Genomic DNA, 24,851 nt, shown 5'->3' on the forward strand with positions numbered 1-24,851 from the left:
TCAGCCTTTGCATTTTGCACATTGATGAGGTTATCAATAATGCATTGGAGAGCTTAGGAACCTTGTATACAAGGAAATCACAGCTGGTCTGGGTTTATTGTGAAACTTGCAAAATTGAGCAGAGAGGTCATATCAGCGACTTGTCACACAATCAGACACAGCTGGAAAGGAATTGGGAAAGGGAGGTGGGAATGGGTGGAGTTACTCTGGAAGCAACAGAATTTGTGGGTTCTCTCTTTTGTCAGTAACATAACCCTTCAGAATGGGCATGGCTAATGTTGTTTGCATTGACTTCTTGGCCTCTTCTAATGTAAAAGTGTTATTGTTTTCCTGACAATTTTATTCATATACTAACAGCTTGCGTGCTTGGCAACAGTGTTCAAATGCCATGCTTAGTGTTTCTGGTCACGATGATGGCTGGGAGTAATAGAGAAGGGAGAATAAGTGAGTGTGGAAATGCAAAGTTGTCTCATGTTTCATTTTATCGATCTAATTCTGGTGTCATTCAATTAAGAGAAAAAGTGATGGATAGGCTGCATAGATTCCCACTTTGCTCACCAACCACTCCAGATAAAGCAGTTTTGAACTGATGAGTGTTGGGAGGGGATGAAGGAGGAAGACAAATCAAAGATACTATGTGATCTGAATGAGAGATTAAAGATGTTTAAAAACAATTCTGAATAGCAATATCTGCTGAGTTGGCATTTGTCTTTGTCTTACCCATGCCTATCAACAGCAAACACAGCATGTTCAATGCAAGTTTAATTAAACGGGCTACCTGTCCAGCCATATAGACAAGCGCCTTTGGCTAGAAGATTATTTTAAAAATAAGAAAGGGGAAAGATAGAGGGAGGGAGAAGGGGAGAGAGAGAGAGAGGGAGAATAATGCATCTGAAGATATCATTTGTCTAATGATATCCATTCAGATATTGTCAGCAGTTTTAAAGGTGTTATAAATAGAAAGCTAACTAATTGAAACATCTGTAATTTCAGTGAAGCTGTTCTTTTTTGTTAAGTTGGCTAATATAGTTTGCAGAGATACTCATCAATAGCTATCTATAGACTTTTAAAAACTGTTTTTCTATTAATGGATTACTTCAAGGTTCATCATATTTCATTTCTTCACAATAATGAAGCTATTCAAGCCTACTGACAGCTTGACTACCTAGAGATAGTAACTCTTTTTCAGACACAAGTAGAATGTACATGTGGATAAGGATGAATGTGAATTCACCGCAGGTCCCATTTCTGCCACCTGCCCCACCTGTCAACTTCTTCAAGCTCAACCCAAACATTTGTAAAGGGATACCTATTAGAGATTGAAGAATCATTTTGTTACTTTCATGGGTTCATTTTATCCCCATTTCATACTGAAAGACATTCCTATCACCTACATGGTGGCGGGGCGGGGGGGGGGAGCTGTCGTCGCGCTACTCCTTGGTGTGTGGAGTACCGCATGGCGCAATTCTCTCCCTGATGCTTTTCAACATCTTTATGCGCCCCCTCACCCAGCTTGTCCAGAATTTTGGTTTGGGTTGCCATCAGTATGCTGATGACACCCAATTCTTTCTGTTGATAGACGGCCATCCCGGCTTGGCCCTAACATGCTGATCAGATGTTTGGAAGCTGTGGCTGAATGGCTACGTGGGAGCCGGTTGAAGTTAAATCCTTTGAAGACAGAGGTCCTTTGGCTGGGTCGGGACAATATGGGGTTGGAGGGCCAACTCCCATCCCTTGTGGGGGAACAATTAGTGCCAGCGCCTTCTGTCAAGAGTTTGGGTGTAATATTTGATGCCTCCCTTTCTATGGAGGCACAGGTTACAGCTATAACAAAGGCGGCATTATTTCATCTCCACCGAGCTAAGCAGTTGGTCCCTTACCTCTCTCACCCTGACCTCGCCACTGTGATCCATGCGATGGTCACCTCCAAGCTTGATGATTGTAACTCACTCTATGTGGGGCTGCCCTTGAAACTGACCCAGAAACTCCAGCAGGTGCAGAATGCTGCGGCGAGGACCCCTTATGGGGTCTTCGCCACAGGATCACATTCACTCAGTGCTATACCAGCTGCACTGGATTCCAGTGGAGTACAGGATCAGGTTAAAGGTGCTGGTTTTAACCTTTAAAGCCCTATATGGCCTAGGACCCTCGTACCTACGGGACTGCCTCTCCTGGTATGCCCCACGGAGGACCTTACCATCTGCAAATAACAACATCCTAAAGATTCTGGGCCCCAGAACGATCAGACTGGCCTCGACCAGAGCCAGGGCCTGTTCGGCCATGGCCCCGGCCTGGTGGAATGCTCTCTCACAAGAGACAAGGGCCCTGTGGGATTTGACATCTTTCCGCAGGGCCTGCAAGACAGAGCGGTTCTGCTAGGCCTTTGGGCAGGATGCAGTTTGACTTACTTTCCTTTGTATAAAACAAGCCCGAAGGAGGCCCCCAACCCGCTCACAGGTCCTTGTATGATCAGTGGAAACAGTTGGTCCTGGCAAGTATTAACCACTCTCAGTTCCAACCTGATAATTGCCACCTGCCCAGATTTTAACTTGTCTGAATTAATTTTAAGATGTATTTTAAATAATTGATGTATGCTTTTATGCATATTGTGTTGTTTTTATGATGTTAGCCACTCTGAGCCCAGTCTTGGAAGGCGGGATACAAATACATTATTATTATTATTATTATTATTATTATTATTATTATTACTACTACTACTACTACATTTTCGCAGCACATAGGTGCTCCACACAACTGGCCCTTATGACATGGAACATCTATGTGTATTCAACTGCTTATGTTTGGATGTTCCTTTACAGATGTTTTCTTGTATCACTGATGTGCAAATGGCCCTGCTTTCCTTTTTGCAGATGGAAAATATGGGAAGAGAACTAGGGTTTTTCTGTTGGTAGATATTCATCAGTATCTTGCAGTTTTAGATAGCTATATCATAGTCATATCCCTTTCAACTATCAATGGTCATGCTGCTCAATCAAGAGGCCTGATAGCTCTCTTTCAGTGGGCTTGTAAGGAACAGCAAACTTGCATCTGGAACCATGAATGGGAATGGTGGATATGGAGAGAAAGGTGAATGGTGGATAAGGGGAAAGTAGTTAGCCAGGGTTAAACAGAGTTTATTTTACTTTTAGCGTCTATCCTGCAATTCACACAACTCGCCTCTGAAAATAATTCATGGCAGCCAGGATTTCTAAGCCAGAGTTAGTTGCAGGACAAGTAGCCCAACTTGACTCCTGATTGGAGCTTAAGTTTGCTAAATTTGCTTACCAGTAAATTTCATAATCAGTTTTATTTTTAATACGTATACTTAGGATTCATATTCTTATTATTGTTTTTGACAAATTATTCCCAATTGCACTTTATCTTTAACCCGTATGAATCAGCATATCTCATCCTGGTAGAGCCTTCCTTCCATACTTAGATTTCTTCTTGTCACTATTAATAAACTCCTAAGCTCTTACTTCTTTTTATAGGCTGAATGCTCTCCAGGTTCAGCTTCTAACCCTCTCCTGCAATTTTAATGGAAGGCCTGCTTCAACCTGCATCTTAATCAAAGTTAACAGTCTTTGACTTCCATGTGTTCATGCTGTCACTTGCCAGAGAAATTCTTGTTTACACCAAATTTTCCCATTGGCAGGTAAAACAGATTAAGCTGCTTTTTCTACCATGTTTTCATTTTCGGTTTATTTCATCCACTGGGAAAGATATGTGCAAATGGGTCATTAAAAATTACAATATAGAAAGCAAGAATTCTGTATAGTACAAAGATTCTTAGTATGGTCAGAGGATATGTAAAAACCATCTTTGCCGGAGTGTTTTTCAGCAAGGATGGGGATCTTGTGACCTTCCAGATGTTGTTGGACTCCGACATCCATCATACTTAACCATTGACCATGCTTGCTGGGGAATCATAGAATCATAGAGTTGGAAGAGACCACAAGGGCCATCGAGTCCAACCCCCTACCAAGCAGGAAACACCATCAGAGCACTCCTGACATATGGTTGTCAAGCCTCTGCTTAAAGACCTCCAAAGAAGGAGACTCCACCACACTCCTTGGCAGCAAATTCCAAGTTTGAAGTCCAACAACTTCTGAAGAGCCACAGGTTTCCCATCCATGGTTTTTGGTGATGTGTTTATCGTGAAGTAGGAAGTCAGTGAGATTATTTGCTATGAACATGAAAAATAAGTAAGGAGTATGCAAATAGGGACCCAGAATGGATGGGCCTGGATACTTCAAGTAGATGTAACATTGGTAGTATTTCCTTGCAATCCAATACAGCGCAAAAAAGTTGGGTGTGGGACGGGTGGTAGAGAACATGAAGAGACTGAAGGAAGGCAAACCTAATAAGTAGCCACACCCTTGTGTACTTCTTGAGCTAGATAATATGACTTTCTTAAGGAGGTAGAGGGAAAACTGAATCAGAAATAGAGAAATATGGAAAGGCTGTAGTTTAGGAGTAGAGCACCTGCTTTTCATGGAAAATTTCCTAAATTCAGTCCCTAGCATCTTCAATTAGGACGAGGAATTCTCCTCTCTGAAACCCTGAGAGCTGTTTCTGCGTGGTATAATACTGAGCAAGACAGACCAATGGTCTGACTCTGTGTAAGGCAGCTTCCTATCTTCCTCTGAGAAAGCATGCTTTCGTATTCAGACTGTCGGAATTGGTACTACTGTGCTATGGGCTTTCCTCAGGTATACACACTCCGGAGGTTAGTCTGCATACCATAGTTCTATGTAGCTCTTAAGAACAGAGTTTTCATTTCAATAGAACTATTTTGCAACTGTTTCAGATGCAAGGTTTTTATTTTTAATTTGGGCTGCTGAAGATGTTTATCTGAGGCTTGAGGGAGACCTTTGCTCCCCCAGTGCCTCTTGTATCTGCTTTCAGATCCAGAAGCTGTGGGAGACAGCGCCAGCCCAGAAGAAAAGCTAAGGACTATGAGGGACCAACATCTGGTGGCTTGGGCAGCTATTTCCAGGCCAAGAAGGACAGGGTGGGAAATTGCATACAACTTTTCCCGCCATAGTAATAGAAATATTGTTACAATATATTGTAAGCTGTCTTGACAACTCTGGTAAGCAAGTGGGATATAGATACGCAAAAAAAAATATTCTCAGAGGTGCAAATGGCAGTGGAAGTTCCAAGTTGACTCTTATGCAGTATTGCAGTGACACATCGATGAACAGCCACATTTATTTACTTACTGTCAGGGTTTTCAACCGTTCTGCTCTCTCCTAGTCCAGAAGCTATAAAATCTGGCAGGGGCTCTCACCTGATATCCAGGCACTGCAAAAATCAGCACACACAGCTGTTCTTCTGATTTAATTGCATGCTTTTTCTAATGGGAAGAATTTCGGTGGGGAACCCAGTCAGGATTGGGACCATCACAATCAGGATGAAAATCCCCCCAGCTACTATAAACTCCAAAAGGAAAACTGTTTAGCCTATTTGGGGGTTGTGCAGCCACCGCCACAACAGTTTATGTTAGAAATAAAACATGCCCAGTTAATGTTTCCATGAAACATCATATTTTGTTTGGACCAAAACATCAGGAATGAAACAAAGTATATTGCATCAGTTGTGTCACTACCATTACTAACTGCCTAATTAGTTTTTAAGGTAAGTTTGTGGATACTTTTCTAGACTACTGGGTTCAGATGTGTATCAAATATTTCTCATTGAATAAACTGAAAATGTTTGAAAGCGACATGACAGACAGCATACCTGTAAATACCAGAGCAATGAGAGAATGAATAATTTTGGTAGAAGAATGCAAGAGAGATGGACCAAGGTGAAACAGCAGAAGACAGGAGAAGACAACATTATTTAGTTTTTGATTAGGATGATCAGGGCACACTTCTTTAGGTACACAATTTTGCTTTTTGGAGTGCTTGGAAAGTATCACAACTCTGTAATGAAAGCACCTCATATGGGATGTTTTTGATAATAGGGAAGAAATGTGTGTATATTATGCAAAAATGTTTGTGAGAAAAAGTCCCTAAGCTCTTTCAGTAGAGTCAGAGGTGCCTATCCCCCATGTCATACTATGCATATTGAAATAAATTAATTAAATGCAACTAAACTGTGACTGCTTGTGAATGCATATTAAGAAACCATAACCTTTAAAAGATGTTATAAGAAGTCTGGACTTTCTGTAACAACCTATCATCCCATCAATGGAATGTACTTAAAAATCCTGCATTACTGGAAGGCATGGCAAGCTATTCTAGCTATTTATATATATCAAAAGTGTTAAGAGATTTGTTTTCCTTTACCATTCTCTAATAACCCCTGAAATTAAACTTTCATAATCTCTATTCAAATAAGGTCAAGACAACAATAGTAAACCTCATAAAAGGGATTTATGAATTAAGGAAAGATCTCTCCAAACCTTTAAGGTTCTTACATTACATTCAGCTAAATGTCTGAAGAGAATGTGTGTCAAAGTTTTTGAGCAAACTCTTATCTTCCTGCTCTAACCATTTTCACCTTTTATGAATATTTTTACCCTCCTTTAAATTGTTACACCATGGGAATTTGTGAGCTTTTTGCTGTTAGACAAGGGAAATTATGTTATTTTGCGTCCCTCTATTTACATTGGCTGCTAGGAAATTAAGAGCTAAATGCCTTTTATCTTTGTTATGGCTCATAATTAAATGAATAAAATTGCTGCTGCTGCTACTATCCTCCTTCAGTTCACAGTTTAGAACATAACTCTAGCCATACACTGTAAGAATATGTAATTATTTCCCCCCCACAACCTGAAATATATAGGATCCAGTTTACTATTTTGTAGTAGGCTACTCAAGTGGGAGAAGCATTTATAACATTTCTTGTGCAATTTTCCCTCCTTGCTTGCTGAAATGTTTTCCTCATAAAACACAATATTAAACCTCTACTTAGTATTCTGTGAAAGTGAAGGGATATGATACTGTACAAGGAACTGGAATAGACCATATGATGAATCATTTTGAGGGCTGGAGCTCAGTGGCATAGCAAATGTTTTGCATGCAGAAGGTCACAATTTCAGTGTAGGAAGGATTCCTTTCTGATATCCAAGATACCTGGTGCCAGTCAGGACAGATTGTAAGGAGCTAGCTGGACCAAGGGTTTGACACAGTATAAGACAACCTACTATCTTCCTCTCGTTTTGATGTTGTAGGGGAAATTCTGTATATTTGAACCCAACAAGAAACAGTATTGGTAGTGAGCGGATGAGTTTAAGATTTGACAATGAAATAAATATTTAAAAATAAAACTCAGGAGAGCTTAGCTCTTGGAAATTCTGTAGGCAATTATGAACTCATGCCACAGATAAAGGTTTCTGACTATTCAAAGACAGTGTCTCTTTCCTGATGGATTTTATTTAGCGGCCACATCCACAGGTCCAAATTCAAGCTTCAGCTTTAATAAAATTGAGAATACCTCTGTTGCATCTTAGATGTGAAGTTATTCACTGCGGTGAGAGCTTTCATAGGTAGCATTAGATTCACAAAGTAGACTAAAATAGTGGTAGACAAAATGTATACCAGTGATACTGCTGGAAGCCAAGTGTTTGGTCTAGCCACTCAGCAGGACAATACTAATTGGCTGTGTCTTGACTAACATGTGGTATCAGTTAATAGGAACAATTACCCAATAGGAACAATTACCCAAAATGAATATCCTCCCCAGTCTGAGGGCAGAGGGATTCAGGATCTTTGCCTCCAATCAAATCCAGAGACTTTTCAACCTGTTTTAAAGGTGGCATAATATTCAATCACATACTGCTGATCTCACCTGTGTTTCAGCCCCGATTGTGACTTTTCATTATAGGATTGAAAATTCCTTATTTTTGAATATTTTTTATTTCTTGAATATTTGATTCTATCGTGCATCCATATAAATGCATTAAGTACTTGTAATGACAAAAGGGCAGAAGTAACAACTTGCTTTTGTACCCTCAACTCAGGAAAGAAATCTTAGCATTACTGTGTAGATGGCTTCCTAAATGCATTGATGTGAACAGAATTTCTATCGATTATTAGGAACTGTCTAAACTATAACATAAAAACCTTCATAATTACAGTATGTAACTCAGTGTTGCAACCAGACCTTGAGGCAGACTAACTACATGATTCTCAACATTCTGCCTTAATAAGGAAACAAGACAACTACAAAATCTTGCAACAATTATACTGCCGGTCTGAATAAAAAAATCCTTCCAGTAGCACCTTTAAGACCAACTAAGTTAGTTCTTGGTATGAGCTTTCGTGTGCAAGCACACTTCTTCAGATACACAAGTGTGCTTGCACACGAAAGCTCATACCAAGAACTAACTTAGTTGGTCTTAAAGGTGCTACTGGAAGGATTTTTTTATTTTGACTATGGCAGACCAACACGGCTACCTATCTGTAACTGCAGGTCTGGAATGTCTTCCACACAGAAGTTGGGGAAAGTATAAGGATTCATATTAGAAAGACTGAGGATGTTACAGTGATGTACAGAACTGAACTGGGAATCATATTTTATGAAATACTACAATGTTAGAACATTTTAATGAAGTCAGTATGCAACAGATCAGGCACAGACACACAAAGTATTTTCTACACACACAGCTCAAACCAGACCTGATTGCCTTCCTCTCACCATGGCCCTTAAAAGTGGGTGCTTGGTTGGCAATATATACCAACAATCATTAGGTGATCATTGCCGCTCCTTGTTTAGAATCCAAAGGCTTGTGATGCAGTTGGCACCAGTTTTTCTTCTTTTCGGCATTCAGTCCCCCCCCACGCCCTTTTCGTACCTGTTTGTGTTAAGTAGTTGTGTGACATGACAGTCAAATAGTCGTGTGTTTTTATCAGAGTGAGCGAGGAGTTGAGAGATAAGGGGTGAAGGACAGTGCCGGATTGAACCCTGTGGAGGCCCCTAGGCAGTTGAAATCTTGTGGTGGGACCTCACAGATAATCTAATATGTTTATGATTTTGCCAACCAACAATTTTAATAAACAATTTTATTTCAAGTTTAAATCAATATTATTTTGATCCGTTATCATGAGACACCTAAAAGGTGTGGGGCCCATAGCCTACTCTCCATATTTGGTAATCTGACACTAGTGAAAGAGGAGAGGAATGATGACTGAAGAAATAAAAAGTGGGGACAGGAAGATGGTGAAGTACAAAGAGATGTGCATGATGGGGAAGGAGAGAATATAGCTAATATTGAAGAGTCACAGAGAAAACTGTGATGGTGCAAAGGGCCAAAGAAAAGAGAAAAGATGAACAGAGGAGCAACACATGAGGGAGACACAGAGGGCACAGGCAGCCTGTGGTAGTTCAGACAAAAATAGCAGGGCTACAAGATTCAGAGATGGGGTCCAGAGAGACCTGAGGTGGGGAAGGGGGGTAACTGATAAAGGAGAGTGAAAACGTGTGGTGGCATCCCCCCAGAAAAACAGTGCTTCTGCCACTGTGCATAAAGAGAGCAGGGTGTGGGAGACGGGGTGAAGTGTGTGAGTTTCAGATGTGCAGGGACGTTAGACAGTGTTATGGTGCAACAAGAGTTAATGGATAATGGTTCAAAAAGAACTAAAATCATGTTTAAAACCCTAGCAAAAATACTCAATAAAAATGTTCGTAACACGAGCAATTTGAGTTGTGTTCTGCTCAGGACTGACCACTGGAATTCAAAACTGCAAATCGGATGATGGTCAGGTCCAAATAGCCAGGTCCAGTAAAGAATTACAGTGTCATTTGCTCTACTACAGGAAGCCAGGCTGCAATCCTCTCTGCTAAATCTGCTACTTGGGCTGCAATCCTATTAACACTTACTTGGGAGTAAGGTTCGTTGATCTTAGTGGGGCTTATTCTGAATAGACATGCAAAGTATTATGCTGTTACTGTGTGCCTGAACCCACATTCCTCCTGGTGTTTTAGAATGAACAAAATGTGCTTCTTTGCAGTGCAGACACTGACCAGCTCAATCACACTTATTAGCAATACATAATGGCCAGATTACTGAGACTGTTTTCAGACTAATTCAGTCCCCCTTCCCAGTTTTTGGTGGAAATCATATTTCCATGTGAACGCACACATGTCTACATCTAAAACAATGGAAAACTATGAAATATTATGGGATATACTGAGTGTTTGCTTTGGACAGACTCACTCTGTTACATACAGTATAAAAGAGTTATAAATGTTAGCTTTAAAATTCCTTTTTCAATAGTTTCTCTTGTTGATATTCAGCTAGAATTAGCTAAAATCCAATTATATTAGTTTTTAAGCTAGCTGTGAACTAATTAGGAATAATTTTATAATGCACAACAAAGTCATTGTAGAAATAAGTTTTTATTATTATTAAAGATATGCATTGCCCTTGGGTGTTGTGTTGCATTATACTTTAAATAGAATGGACTGTGTGATGGTAATGAAAGTAACAGATTGATCTGTATTTGTAAGTTGGGAAGAGAGAAACTTTCACAATGTGATTCTTACAGAATTCTTTATGCAGGATAAAAAGATAATATATTCTGTTGTTTACATGGAAATTGATAATGACTGTGATATAGAATTCCTAAAACATTCGTAATTTCGATTAAAACATTTATATTACCTTCTAAATTACAGTGAATCGTATCCCACACAAATTAATGCTTACATGAAATTGTGTCTTTGAACTAAGAGACGAGTAGGTTTATGCCATCACTGAAGGTGATTATGAATATCAGTTGTTAAAAAACAGTATATAATTGTCAAAAACTTTATGAGGATTGTTTTTTGAGCATGTTATGAAGATTAATTGTTGCCAAGTAATGAGGAAAAAAGTTACAAATATTAGTCAAAAGTGAAAATAAATTGACCCACTGGAGTTAAGAAAAAACTGAATTTTATTTTCAATTCAACATCACCCATCATGAAGGAAATGTATAAAGCTAGAAAGGTTTAATGTTTTTCTCCATCTCACAGCAGTTAGCTTAGGAAGAGGTCACAGAGCTTTCTTTCTTTTGGTGGGCAGCACAAGTTATTCTTATATTTTGGAAGGAGAGTTGAGAGGCCCATGCCATGAATTATCTGATTTGTAAATTCCATCACCTTGTTCCGGACTGTGAGAAGATAAAAAGCCACATACCACTGGTTCTTCAGCCAGTCTCAGACTTTTTCCTTTTCTTTTTTTGGTCTTGAATTTAGTTTCTGTTTGGGTAAAACAGTTTGCCGTAATGAAGCAAAACAAAAGAGGCTCTCACACACTTTGGATTGCCAGTGTTTCTCTGTTGTAGCTTCTAAGAGCTGCCTATTCTTCCCGGCCCACTTGATATCCTGCAGGTTGTGGCAGAACAATTCACAGGAAAAGCTTACACATTGAGCTTGCACGCTTCTTGACTCCATTCTAAACCCTTTGTTCACACCAGGGTGGCATTTTTTCACACAGCATGTGGCAGATTTGACTCCTCTCCAGCTTGTCTTATAAAATCAAAGTCTTCTTTAAAAAAAGATGGAGAGTGCGGCTCCTAGCCTCATCTAATCAAAATAGTTTTAATTAAAGATGTTTAAATTGCTCTGCTGAATTTGTAATAACCATACAGCAACAAAAGGTCAAGGGAAATAATAGAAACAGTCTTTAAACAAAAATGTTCACACTTCAAACAAGGAACTAAACACTGGTTTCATATTTACTAACATAGCCAATAAATTGCAGAAAATATGCATTCTGAATTGTTATTAGCATGCAGGGCTACTATACAATAATGTAGTATTTAAAATAATATTGTTTTGTAGACTACAGTATTTTTTTTAAAAAATGAGATGTTGATCTACAATACTGTTATGCAACCTAGCTAAGATATAGTGGCATCAAATTTTACTATGTAATATTAATTTGTATGGTTAGTATAACATTCTGTTTTGTGAAACACTTTTTTCAGATGCAATGATTTGCTACTAAGATTGCAGCTTTTAATGTTTTGTTTCATTAAGCATAACTCGATAAAAATGAATAGTGCAGTCACAGTTTTCTAAAAGATACTATCTTAAGATTTAAATTGGAACCTTCTATTTTAGAATCTTCATGGCAGCTAAATATTTAAAGTAAATATTCTAATAAGGGTTCAGTGAAGCATATAATGACTAAAATTCAAAATGAAATAAAAATGGCTGTACTCAGTTCTTTTTCTTTAACACGTACCTCTGAAATTGACACAGATGGACATTTTGTATGAAACAATTGTTTTCAGTTTATTTGTCTTTTGAGTTGACGCCTCTTGCTCTGTACTCACCATGATAAAATAGCTTGCATTTCACTATTTCTTTTCATCTTTGCGTATTCTATGAGAAAGTGCTGCAGAAATGTTGAATTATGCCATGGCTGTTATTAAAAGGGATATAGGCAGTTTGATATTATAGATATTTGAAAGTAGTGCTTGAATATTATCGTATATATTGTTCTGAATAGTTTTTTGTAGTGACAGATTATAGAATGACATTTTTTCTTGGTAATAAAATTAGGGGTTGTAACTCAATGGACAGCATCTTCCTTCAGATGTCTGGACTAATATTAATTCAAATGTTAATTTAATCTTCAATAATCTTATATGTGGACAAAGAAGTTGCTAAAATGTATAGCATGCTGTTCAGAACTGAAACTGCGTGGCATGTCATTAAGTATGAAACAAGTAAAGATAGATCTATACTATAGAACATTTATTATTTAAAACATTTCTTATTTTGATTAAGAAACCATTTTTCATCCTTACAGTCATTTAGAAGTATTTTATAATGTATACAATAATGAAGAAAACCTATAACAAGAATCTAATGTGTACTTTCGCCCTAAACTGTTTTGGGGTATTACCATTTAAGATTCTCTGTATTCTGTTTTAGCTTAAATAATATCTTGCTACATTGTTTTGTGGCAAAACTGCAGCTTGAAATAACAATGACTAACATATAAAATGCAGCTATTTGTTAATCAAGACATATTTGCATCAAAGAAAATGAAAATGAAAAAAAGTGGTTTATTATGTTTACTTGTTAAATAACTATGATCATAATAAGTAATTAATTTTCTCAAAATGTACTTTAAAAAAGAGGGAAGTGAAACGAGCAAAAGAGAATATTAAAATGAATTAGTTAAACAATTTACAGTTTAAATCATTTCCCCCTGAAAATTTCAAAAATTCAAGTAAAATAAATATGTAGTTATATGTACGTAATGTGTTTTGGCTCTAATACATTTGCCTGTATCTGGTAAAACAATTATTCTAGTAAGTATTTTCTAATTTTAACTTCTCCAACATCTGATAAAGCAAAGTATAACAGGAAGATTAACAAATGAAGTTCTATGAAGCCACATAAGTTTAGTAAGTGTATTAAAATAAGGTACCTACTTTCACAGAACAAATTTACTGAAGAAATAGCGTGATCTCATTTCATTAAGGTTCTGTCAAATGAAGAAGAAATATAAGACAAACATTCATCATTACCCACTCCAGAAAATCCCAGCTCATATTGCTTTGCATTGACTGTTTCTCTTCAGACTTTCTTCAAGTTAGCACTTCTTCCAGTATGGAGAAATCCAAAATCTTCAGCAAAATCCTATTTAGGTTTACATTGCCTTTCCAGTTTGTGGCCTGTCCTTTTATTATTGGAATCAAAGTATACTGTCTCTTCTAAAATTCTCCTTGGAGTAATCCTCTTCTATTTAAGTCTGGATGAAAAGAGTATTCATTGTGAATTATGTTTCATCTGTCACAATAACCTTCTTTATTCTTTAGTGCACCTCCCCTTTGCCTTTGGCAATTAGAGAAAATAGGTATGTCTTCCAAGTACAGAGAAACTGATATCTCAAAACATACACAGATACTGATGTCATATATAGACAGTTCTTGCTAAGCAGCAGTCTGAAGAATATATAAGCCCTTTTTGATTCCGAATTTTATTAGACCGGAGTAGAAGCAAGCATACTTTACAATGAACAGATCCTGATAGTTGTCAGGGGGTTAACTTTCCCGTCCTTTTTTTGACAGCCAGTGTCATAGAGATTTGGTCACAGTATTTGAGGATGAGCAAAACATGATTATCAACAGATTTCAGAATACGTCACTTTATGTGCTTTGGGGACTGAAGATTGTTGGTTTGTTTTCCTTTTTAAATTAAATATATTTGAATGCTTGGTTTGGTTTCGAAACATTTATACATAACTTTCACAGGGTTTCTCTCTCTCTCTCTCCCCCCCCCTTATGAAATATATTCTTTCAAATAAAAAATATGTTTGGTAGCCATTTTACTGAAGAGGGAACATTTCCATTATTTTCAGATCAAAGTTTCATTGACTTTATGGTGAGAGAGATTAAGCTATAGTTCTCTTTTTTTACACATTTTTGAAAATATTTTTTTTCTTCCATTTTTAAAAAGGCAACACTTTTTCTTACTTTGTCTCTCTGAATATGAGATGTGCTTCATTTATTTCTGCATTGAATTAGCTTTATTACTTGTAATAGCAATCAAAGCACCAACAGTGTGATTTTAACACACTTTGGACTGCTCACGATCACTCAGTTTTTACAGCCTTAAATCATCGATATCCAAGTACTGTGCTGAGGAGTGAACCTTAACTATGACTATGTGGAAGAAAATTACTTTAAAAGCTGAGGAGAAGAAAGGTGATGGTTGACGTAGCCTGAGAATAACGATTGTGGTTGTACAGAAGAAGCATAACATCAATATGTAACTGGATAAAATAAATGAGAAACAGATATCTAATGAAGAACACTACTTGGGAGTAAAGGAAACAGTTTGGCCCTTTGCACAGGTTTGGGCTCAAAACTGCTTGCTAAGCTATCTGTTTCACACATGCAACGACAGAAGGTTCGATATTCATTCGATCGATGAGTGAAAAGGCACAATGGCAAAATCAGACGGACTTCTTTTCAAATACAGATCTCCAATGTCCCCCCACAGTCTGCAGTTGCATGGCTGGTGGTGTGGCACAGACGGAGCAAGGGTTACATCAAGGCTGTTCTCTGGACCGTGCAAACAGTCTAGACCGATGACCTGCAGCATCACGCCCTTTGAAGAAGAGACAAGTTCGGTCACGACGAAGAAAAATCAAGGCGTACCTCTTTTAACAATAGGGAGCAGCTCGTGGCTGCAAAGAGGTAAGGAGGGGTAAGGCAAAAAAGAAAGAAAGAAAGAAAGAAAGAAAGAAAGAAAAAGAAAGAGGGAAGAAGCATCTGCTTCCATGGTTACAGGCCAACTATGAGAACCTTGCTTTTAAGAGAGATGGTTCTCATGCTCCCTCACAGCCCATGTCATGCATTATAAGCAAAGGCAGGTTGAGCTGAAATCCGCATAGATATTTCAGAGTAAAATGATACGCGAGCACATGGCTCTTAGCAAAAAAAAAAAAAAAAAAAAAGAGTCACATGACTTAAGAAGCAGGCTTGTGCTGTTTCAAAGAGAGGACTTCTTTTTTTCTTACCCAAGAGTAGATGGAGAAGAGTGTTTGTACAAAACAAACATTCATATGATATGTAATATTTTCAGTGTTCTTATTCTGTTAACTGAGAAAAGGTCAAGGGTTAAGGGGTTTTTGTGTGTGAAAGGGCCACAAGCCCTTTTGTTAAGAAAGCTTTAGTGAATGCCTAATAAGATTTTGCTTTTCTTTCAATCTAAACTATTATTATAAGTTTGATGAGCATGAAAATACTTAATCTCTACCACTCTGAATGGATTTTCTTCTTAAGATTTTTTTTATTATTCAGAACGGAGATAGTTTCGTAATGTTTACTTGTCCAAAACATCTTCAGTTTATTTACTTATTTTGTCAACCTTGATGTTCCTAAAATGGTTTGCAGAATGGATACAGCGTTGTTTTAATTGCTTTAAATCTACAGTTAATGGTTTTTCTTTTTATAAAGAAAATGTAAATGTTGTTTTCTCAAGAATAAGGTATATATTTTTGGACAGCCATGTGTGAGTGATAACAGTATGTTCATTTAAAATATTAACTATTTTTTACCCTTGTGGTATCTGACATATTTAGAGTACTAGAACACCGTTAGCAAAATATTATTTTAATTCAGCATCTATTTTTTTCTGTGGAGTCACACAACTGGGAAAATGACTTGGTTACCAAAACCTGTAAGGTCATGTTTATAATACGGAAATATTTGTGTTGGATAATATATAATATATTGGGTAATATAGATTGTATATATTGGATAATATAGATTCTATTGAGTATCTGTAAAGTTTGTACAAATATGTACATTATTATTTTGCTGTTATTTGTTCATGACAGTGTTTTATGGAATGCATAATTATAGAATTTAAATTAAAGTGATTAATATTTAGTAAAACACTATCATTTCTCAAGATACATTATAAAGTATTAAAACTGGGAGCTCCATGGTGTGTGTTTGAAAGTAAGAATGCTTGGATGGCAATACAGTTAGTTGAATAATGATAACACCATGCTTTTCAAGGAGAGGGGGAGTCTTTTAGTATATCATTTGGAACAGGAGGAAGTAAGAGGACTGGACAAAACAAATATATCCAAACACTTAGGAGAAATCTAAATGTAACATAAATGTTAACAATTGTCATGTTGTCTTTAAAAAAGAAACCATTGGTGTTCATCAGATAATTTATGGTATATATATTAATTATTAAGTTCTCCTTATGATTTCAGGTTCTGCAGATTCAACTTAACTTAATTAGTTTGAGCGAGGTTTTTATTTTTAATGAGACTTAATGATACTGATATACTGTATTATACTAATTATGGGATAATGCTCTATTCCTTATGTAACCAAGAAACAATAAACCTAGATTTTATACTGACTGTTACGAGATACTTCTAATTTTTCATCCCCACAATACAGCACCAAATAACTATATATTTGCAAACATAAAAATATGCTTACTGCCAGTGATGCATGTACCATGCTTACTGTTCAGCTGAAGCCTTATACGGTTGTATTTATTAGTTCCAAATAAAGAATCTTTAGAAAAAAGACTGCACGTGAAGCATATTGCCTGTAGATATTTTTTAAAAACTAATTTGTATGCAGCCAAATGCAAGGTTTATATGATTTGTGTTGTGTTTGCTTTAAGAACAGGGCTTCATTTTCCTTTTTTAAAAAAAGACAGAACCTGGTGATGCTATAATGTTGAGCAGTGATTTAGTATTGTAGTGCATATACATATATACCGTATTTTTCGCTCTATAAGACGCACCAGACCACAAGACGCACCTAGTTTTTGGAGGAGGAAAACAAGAAAAAAAATATTCTGAATCTCAGAAGCCAGAACACCAAGAGGGATCGCTGTGCAGTGAAAGCAGCAATCCTTCTTGCTGTTCTGGCTTCTGGGATAGCTGCGCAGCCTGCATTCACTCCATAAGACGCACCGACATTTCCTCTTACTTTTTAGGAGGGAAAAAGTGAGTCTTATAGAGCAAAAAATACGGTAACTTTTAGCAAGACTCAAACCATAAACATGACCCCCCCCCCCAAAAATTGATATACATTCTTAAAACTTTTGAGTCATTGGAGGATATGAGGATATTTATGTGTATGGGACTTCTTGTGCTGTGTATACTCTTTCAATCCATCCACACTCTTCTGCCATACTATATCCTCCGGATATTGATATCTTTGATCCATGGAGTAGCTTCATTGTTTATATCAATGTGTTATGAGGGAAGTTAGATCAACAGTGTCGTAGAATGATCACTAGTGTGGGCGCGGTGGTCTCCAAGCTTCATAGTAATGAATTGTAATTGGCCAATTAATGTGCTCTAGGGTAGGTGAAGAATGCAGTTTATTGCAGTGTACAGATTTAAAATTTTGTCTCAAAATATGTAATCATAACACATAGCCTAGCTACATATTACACTTTCATGGTTTGATATTAGGTGGAATTTGATGAACAAGGTGACAAAGGGTAAATTTCATTCAGAGGACCCGTTTGCACTAAACAGTTAAAGCAGTGTCATACCACTTTAAGCAGTTATAGCTTACTCCAAGGATTCCTGGGAACTGTGGTTTGTTTGTGCTGAGCAATGTCAGGAGACCCATATTCCCCTCACAGGTCTACAATTCCCTTAGAGGTTTAACAGTCAATAAATCTTCCCAGGGAACTCTGTGAATTGTAGCTCTGCGGGGGGAACAGAGGCCTCCTTACGACTCTCAGCATCCTTAACAAACTACACTTCCTGGGATTTTGTGGGGGGAGGTATGACAGTTTAAAGTGGTATGATACTACTTTAAATGTGTAGTGTAGATTGGACCAGAAGTCTCAGCTATCAGAACCTGGCTACGTCTCACACTGCTCACATCATTTAAGGGACATTTAAGGGACATCTATCAATAAGGGGGCTCTGTGCTGCAGCACATCATCACCTCCCTAACTTGAATGCTCCTGTTCAAGATTCCAGCTAGCTATGCCCACCTTTAGACCATAGCTGTCAACTTACAGATTTGAAAATAAGGGATCAGCAGCCAAAATAAGGGACCTGCAGCTTCACCTGTTCCAGGCACTCCAGTCTTCCTGTCATCCTGCAGCCTGGTCAAACTCATGCTGGTAGCTTCGAGAACACTGTCCAACCAACTTTATAACCAGAGGTTCAACTGAATAGAATCTGAATCGCATGCACCACAAGGCCTATGCAGCCTCAACTTAAGATGGCTCCCCGGCCTGGCTTTGCACTGCAAAGTTTGCAGCAGCACGTGCAACAAAATGGTGTCCAGCATTCAAAAAACCCCTCAGCTTGCATTAACTAGCCACACACAAGGCATGCAAGCGCCACCCCCCCAGTCATTCTTAGACTTCTTATTGGGTGAGCAACACAGCCAAGCAACACAGTTGGAGCCTCCCTCCTCCCTGGCCGGCAGGGAGGGAGGGAGAGGAGCTGCTTCCTTTGAAATTTAAGGGACATCATTTAAGGGACATCTATCAATAAGGGACAGCAGCGGGACATGGCGCTGGAATAAGGGACTGTCCCTTCAAATAAGGGACACTTGACAGCTATGCTTTAGACTACTAAAATGCAAAGGGCTCAAGCAGGGCATTTTACTCTCCTGGCTTGGTCCCCCCTGATTTTCTCAACATTTTATGGTTGCTTAACATGTTCAGTTCCTATTTCACAGTTTTAAGGGGATTTGTTCCTGGAACTTTTTCTTATTAAAATATTTTTGTAGTTCTGGAAACCTTGGGGTGGAAACCTGCTGATATTTCCCTCTTGTTTCTTTGACACCCTAATTTGGATTCAATCCTTCTGGCACTCACCCCTTAAGTTTGCTGTTAGAAGAGGGATGTACCTGGGCTCTCAGTTTCTGGAAACAATTTGGAAGTGTTAGGGGATCCCTAGCAACCACTGGCATGCTTTCTTTAGTTTTCAGCTCCTCTCAAAAATGGGAACTATTATTATCTCCAGCCAGCAATGAGGAAAAGGTTGGAGAGGTACCCTAGAAGATTACCACATCAAGAAGAGTCTGAAAGGACTTCTACTTTTAAGAGTTGAATATGAACTAACATTCCATGAACTGCAGAGTAGTTGTAGAGAGAAACAAGTGAAAGTCTATAGTAGCCAAAAGTCTATAGTAGACTTCAGTGAAAGTCTATAGTAGCCAAAGAGAGAGGAGTTCCTGGCAAGTATGCCTAAGATTTCAGCCTTAATCTTTCAGTTTTTGCATTTCTTTTTGTAATGTGAAAACAGTAGCAGCACCTTTCTAGTTTGGCCACATTGTTTGGAAAAATGCTTAGGTCTTAAAAGTCCTATGAGTTCTTCCCTGACAACAGAGCTGCCTGCCCTCAAGCCCGTAAAGCAGTTTTCATGGCTGAGTATCCCGCAGCACCACATTTCTTTCTAGAGAACCCACTTGACCTAGTTTCTATCACTATATTATTTACTTTTTTTATTAAGCATGCTTAGCAAAATACAGACCTTGTTGTTAGAACCAAGTCAAAAACAACAAGTAGGCACATTAATGGTACAAAGTGTTTATTTATTAAATTGTACTTAGCATCATAGAATCATAGATTTGTAGAGTTGATACCACAGGGTCATCTAGTTCAACTCTTGGCAATGCAGGAATCTCAACTAGATTATACATGAAGAAGAAGAGTTTGGATTTGATATCCCGCCTTTCACTCCCTTTAAGGAGTCTCAAAGCGGCTAACATTCTCCTTTCCCTTCCTCCCCCACAGCAAACACTCTGTGAGGTGAGTGGGGCTGAGAGACTTCAAAGAAGTGTGACTGGCCCAAGGTCACCCAGCAGCTGCATGTGGAGGAGCGGAGATGCGAACCCAGTTCCCCAGATTACGAGACTACCGCTCTTAACCACTACACCACACTGATTGTCATCCAAGCTTTGCTTAAAAACCTCCAAGGAAGGTGAATTCACCACCTCTTGTGGAAGTCTGTTCCATTACTGAATAGTTCTTACTGTCAGAAAGTTCTTCCTGATGTTTAGTCGGAATCTCCTTTCTTGTAATTTGAAGATCCTAGCCTGTGGAGCAGGAGGAAACAAGCTTGCTCCATCCTTCATATGACAGCTCTTTAGCTATTGGAAGATGACTATCCTATCTCCTTTCAGCTTCTCTGCAAGGCAGTCATGGGGAACTTTGTCAACAGTCTTACTGAACTCAAGATATACTATGTTCACTGCTTTCTCCTGATCCACAAAAATAGTAACTATCAAAAAGAAAAAAAGAAATGACTGGCATGACTTGTTTTTGAGAAAGCCATGCTGGGTCTTAGTAATCACAGCATCTTTTTCTAAGTGCTCAAGGACTGACCCTTTCATTATCTGCTCTAGGACATTTCTTGGTATCGGTGTCAAGCCCCCAAGTCGGTAGTTGCCTGGGTATTCTTTCCCCCCTTTTTGAAGATGGGCACAATATTTGCCCACCTCCATTCTATAGGGACCTTACCTGTTCTCCAAGAATTCTCAACAATAATAGACAGATACTGCAATTACATGCGGATGGGGTTTCTGTTACTTGCCTTTGTGTATGACAGCTGGTAACACTCTATCCTTATGATGATGTATGATTGGACAGTAAACTAATCAACTATCCTTTGTCATTGGTAGTAGACTGGGAGCAATAGAATACAAATTAGGGAGATCAGAAGGCCTCCATCATATGCCAATATAATAATGTTTTATAAATCTGTGGTATGGCCACACTTGGACTACTAAGTACAGTTCCAGTCAGTTCATCTCAAAAAGGACAGTGTAGAACTCGAAAAGCTTCAGAAAAGGGCAACCAAAATGACTGGAGCAACTCTTTTTATGAGAATTTTTAATTTTTTTAAAAGGGTGAGCTTGGGGGAAGGAATGATAATGCATAATGTAGAGAAGTGAATTGAGGAAAGTTTTCCTCATAATATTGGAACCCAGGACTGTTGAACGTTGGAAGATTTGGGGCACACAAAGGAGGTCCTTCGTACAGTACAAACCATGAAATTTGTTCCCACAAGATGTAGTTATGGCCACCAACTTATGCTGGCTTTAAAAACAGGTTAGACAAATTGATGGAGGGTAAGGCTATCAGTGGCTACGTGTCTTGACCAGGATTCCCTTCCCCTATGTCTCTTAGTGAAAGATTTCACAGTAGCTTTGGTGCCCCGTCTTGTGGAACCTGGACACTGTACTCTTTGCTGAAAATCATCATTTTTTTTATTTGTTTAAAAATACCTATAGCACACTTCTTTTTGCCAAACCTAAGGCAGCTGTTATTAATGCAAGAGAATTCTGAAAACAAACAAACCAAAAACACAGCCATCAGCAATTTTCCTGCACTAATGATTTGGAAGCAATGGTTTCCTATTTGAATGACAATATTTTAAATATTTGTGTTGTTGGGCAAAAGTTGTCACTGTTCAGAGGGCCTTCTTGGTAGTGGCGCCTGCCCTGTGGAACACCCTCCCATCAGATGTGAAGGCAATAAGCAATTATCTTATTTTTATTATAATTATAATTATTTAAACAAACAAGCAAAAGCTGGAAATGTTGAAAGTGCCTTCCCTGCCTTATTGAGCCAGAACAACACTTTTCAGATAACACTGCCATCTTATCAGAACTACATGTAAAAAAGTATATTCCCCCCCCCCCCCCTTCAACTTGTTGTCTTTCCTGAACTCATTATTATGAAGTAAGAATGATTTGGAACCTGCTTGGAATCCTACACCCATTAACATTGTGATTCTGACTTTAGGGAGGCTTATTGACAGTCCCTTTCCAGATCTTTGGAAGCCACTGATTTAGCTTATTTGCATATTCCTGCTAACTATGCAGAGTGACTAAGACCTATTGGCTTTGTTCCTGCCAGCCCTGACTGTCATGAAGTAGTTTATTGTATTCTATACTTCCTGAATAGGGATGTGGGTGGTGCTGTGGGTTAAACCATAGAGCCTAGGACTTGCCGATCAGAAGATCGGCAGTTCGAATCCCCACGACGGGTTGAGCTCTCGTTGTTCGGTCCCAGCTCCTGCCAACCTATCAGTTTGAAAGCACGTCAAGTGCAAGTAGATAAATAGCTACCGCTCCGGCGGGAAGGTAAACGGTGTTTCCGTGTGCTGCTCTGGTTCGCCAGAAGCGGCTTAGTCATGCTGGCCACATGACCCGGAAGCTGTCTGCGGACAAACGCCGACTCCCTAGGCCTATAGAGCGAGATGAGCGCACAACCCCAGAGTCGGTCACGACTGGACCTAATGGTCAGGGGTCCCTTTACCTTTACCTTTACCTTTTTATACTTCCTGAATGCTGTTCAAAGTTGTGTCTGCCATCCTTAACCTGTCCACACTGGCTTTCTCTGATTAAGTGACTTATTTTTTTTAAAAAAATACAAGTTCTCTTAAACTGTCAAATGGGAACTTGTGTTATTTCGATGTGGGAAAATCATATTTATGTGATGCCATTATGTCAGTTTAGTGATTCTTATACTTATTTTGAACATGATGTTGTATAGCAGAAGCTGATACTTGTGTCAGCGCAGACTATTTCAAGCTAAAGTTCATTCTGAAATGATAACTGTAGGGCCCATAAAGCAAAATATCATGTTAAAGAATGTCATGTCAGAATACCTCTTGGGCACTTAATCAGGTCACAAAGTAATATAATAATCTTTTTGGCTCATTTGTCTTTCCCCCCTGAAAGCAAGGACTAGTTGGAGTCTGATCAGAATTCTGAGTCCATTAACATCTTGACAATGACTTTGGCTGATTTTTCCATTAATGCCTTACATACATTTATTACTACTTACTGGTGTACATTTAAATTCCTACTATAATTTGAATTAGGGCTCAGTAAAAATCTAATGTCAATTTTCACAATAAAAAGGGAATGTACCCCTGTTGTCAAGGCAACTAGTCTATTACTCCCCAGTCTTGGCACACAACGAAGTGTAGAGCATACTCCAAAAGAATGACTTGGTTTGCCACATAATCACAGCTGATGGACTAAGTAGCATTGTACTTAGTAGTACAATAAGGAGGAATAAATAAATTGGATGCTTGAGGAACTGAATTTCTGATCCTTACCACCTCCTCCTGGATCTCCCAGATAATGTCCACCTGGAACAACATGGGGATTGGAATGTAGTTATTCTTCAGATTTCACAGATCTCCAAATTCTGTGAATTCTTGGCTCAAAAAAATGCCAAGTTGCATTAAAAATATTTTAGGAGAAAATATGTTTTGTATTGTGTAAAGTCAAAACAATATGTGTTTCAATATGTATTTTTAATAAAAGAAGAATATATGTGTATTTACATACTAATTTCATGCAGAAAACATCAGTACAGAAATGGGATGAAAAACTTAATGAATGAACATTTGTGAAAATGATACAGGCAAAAAATAGACTGACAGGGCCATTTCTAATTATCATCATGTAATCATTGTTTCAATCAACTGTATGTAAATTTGCTCGGGATTCTTCTAGTTTGATCCACCCCCACATTTTTCAGTAGATATTAATTTTATATTTTTGTTATTAATCTTGACCATTGATTTTATGTATTGTCTATGAGCTTTAATCATTAGTTTTCATTGCATCATATTAATTCCTTGGCCCATTGTTCTCTGAGCCCCCCAAGTGGAACAGACAGTGGCTGAGAAAGTTCAAGAGCAAGAAGCTGCATTCCTATACTAGCTTGCTTCAGAGTCCCACTGAACTCAATTGGGCTTCCTCCTAAGAAGGCACACAAAGGATTACATTTTGACTGTTGAAAATAGGAGAAAAGAAAATGGAGGAAGCCTAGGAAAAAATATGCATAGCGAGAAAAATAATGACAGGAGGAGGATTTTGTTTGAAGATTCAAGAATATTTTTTATAACTACAAGTCTGACAATTAGCTGTTGAAATCAAATGTTGAAAATCAAATATATATAATCTACCCCTTCTTCCAGTCTTAGTTTTTGTTTCCCTCTTAGGGTTGTCAGATCACAGGATTGCAGAGGCAACAGAAGTCTTTCACTTAGCTGGATTCCCCTTTTATACAGCAGCCATGTCTCTTTCTAGATCTACTAATCCTAGGCTCCTTTGCCTTCTGTCCCTAAGTCCTTCAAACCTCCCTTAGGGTGCAATCCTATCTCCACTTACCTAGGAGGAAGCCTCATTACTTGATGGAATTTACTTGTGAGTCAACATACATAAGAGTAAACTATTCATTTATCTTTCCTCTTCCTTCATGTCCATACCAACAATCTGAGGTTTTAGCCCAGACCTACTTTTTCACCAGCTCCCTTATTTCTTTGTCCCTACCACATTTGTCCCTTCCTCAAGTCTTTACCTTTCCACATTTCGTTTAGTCAGCCTCTCAGCTAGCCACCTGATCACTGT

At 38.3% G+C, this 24,851-nt stretch overlaps 2 long non-coding RNA genes across 10 annotated transcripts in view; one reads left to right on the top strand and one right to left on the bottom strand.

The window, feature by feature from the left end:
- Nucleotides 1-24,851, top strand: part of LOC308476619 — a 235,273-nt gene that overhangs the window by 122,514 nt on the left and 87,908 nt on the right. The gene's annotated exons all lie outside the window — the stretch shown is intronic.
- Nucleotides 10,872-14,052, bottom strand: LOC308476614. Its single transcript, XR_013985996.1, has 2 exons — nt 13,386-14,052; nt 10,872-12,337 (listed from the first exon to the last, which is right to left on the bottom strand). It is a non-coding gene; the product is annotated as an uncharacterized lncRNA (long non-coding RNA).

Source organism: Podarcis pityusensis (genome assembly GCF_964106645.2).
Source record: "Podarcis pityusensis genome assembly, chromosome: 4".
NCBI lineage: Eukaryota > Metazoa > Chordata > Lepidosauria > Squamata > Lacertidae > Podarcis > Podarcis pityusensis.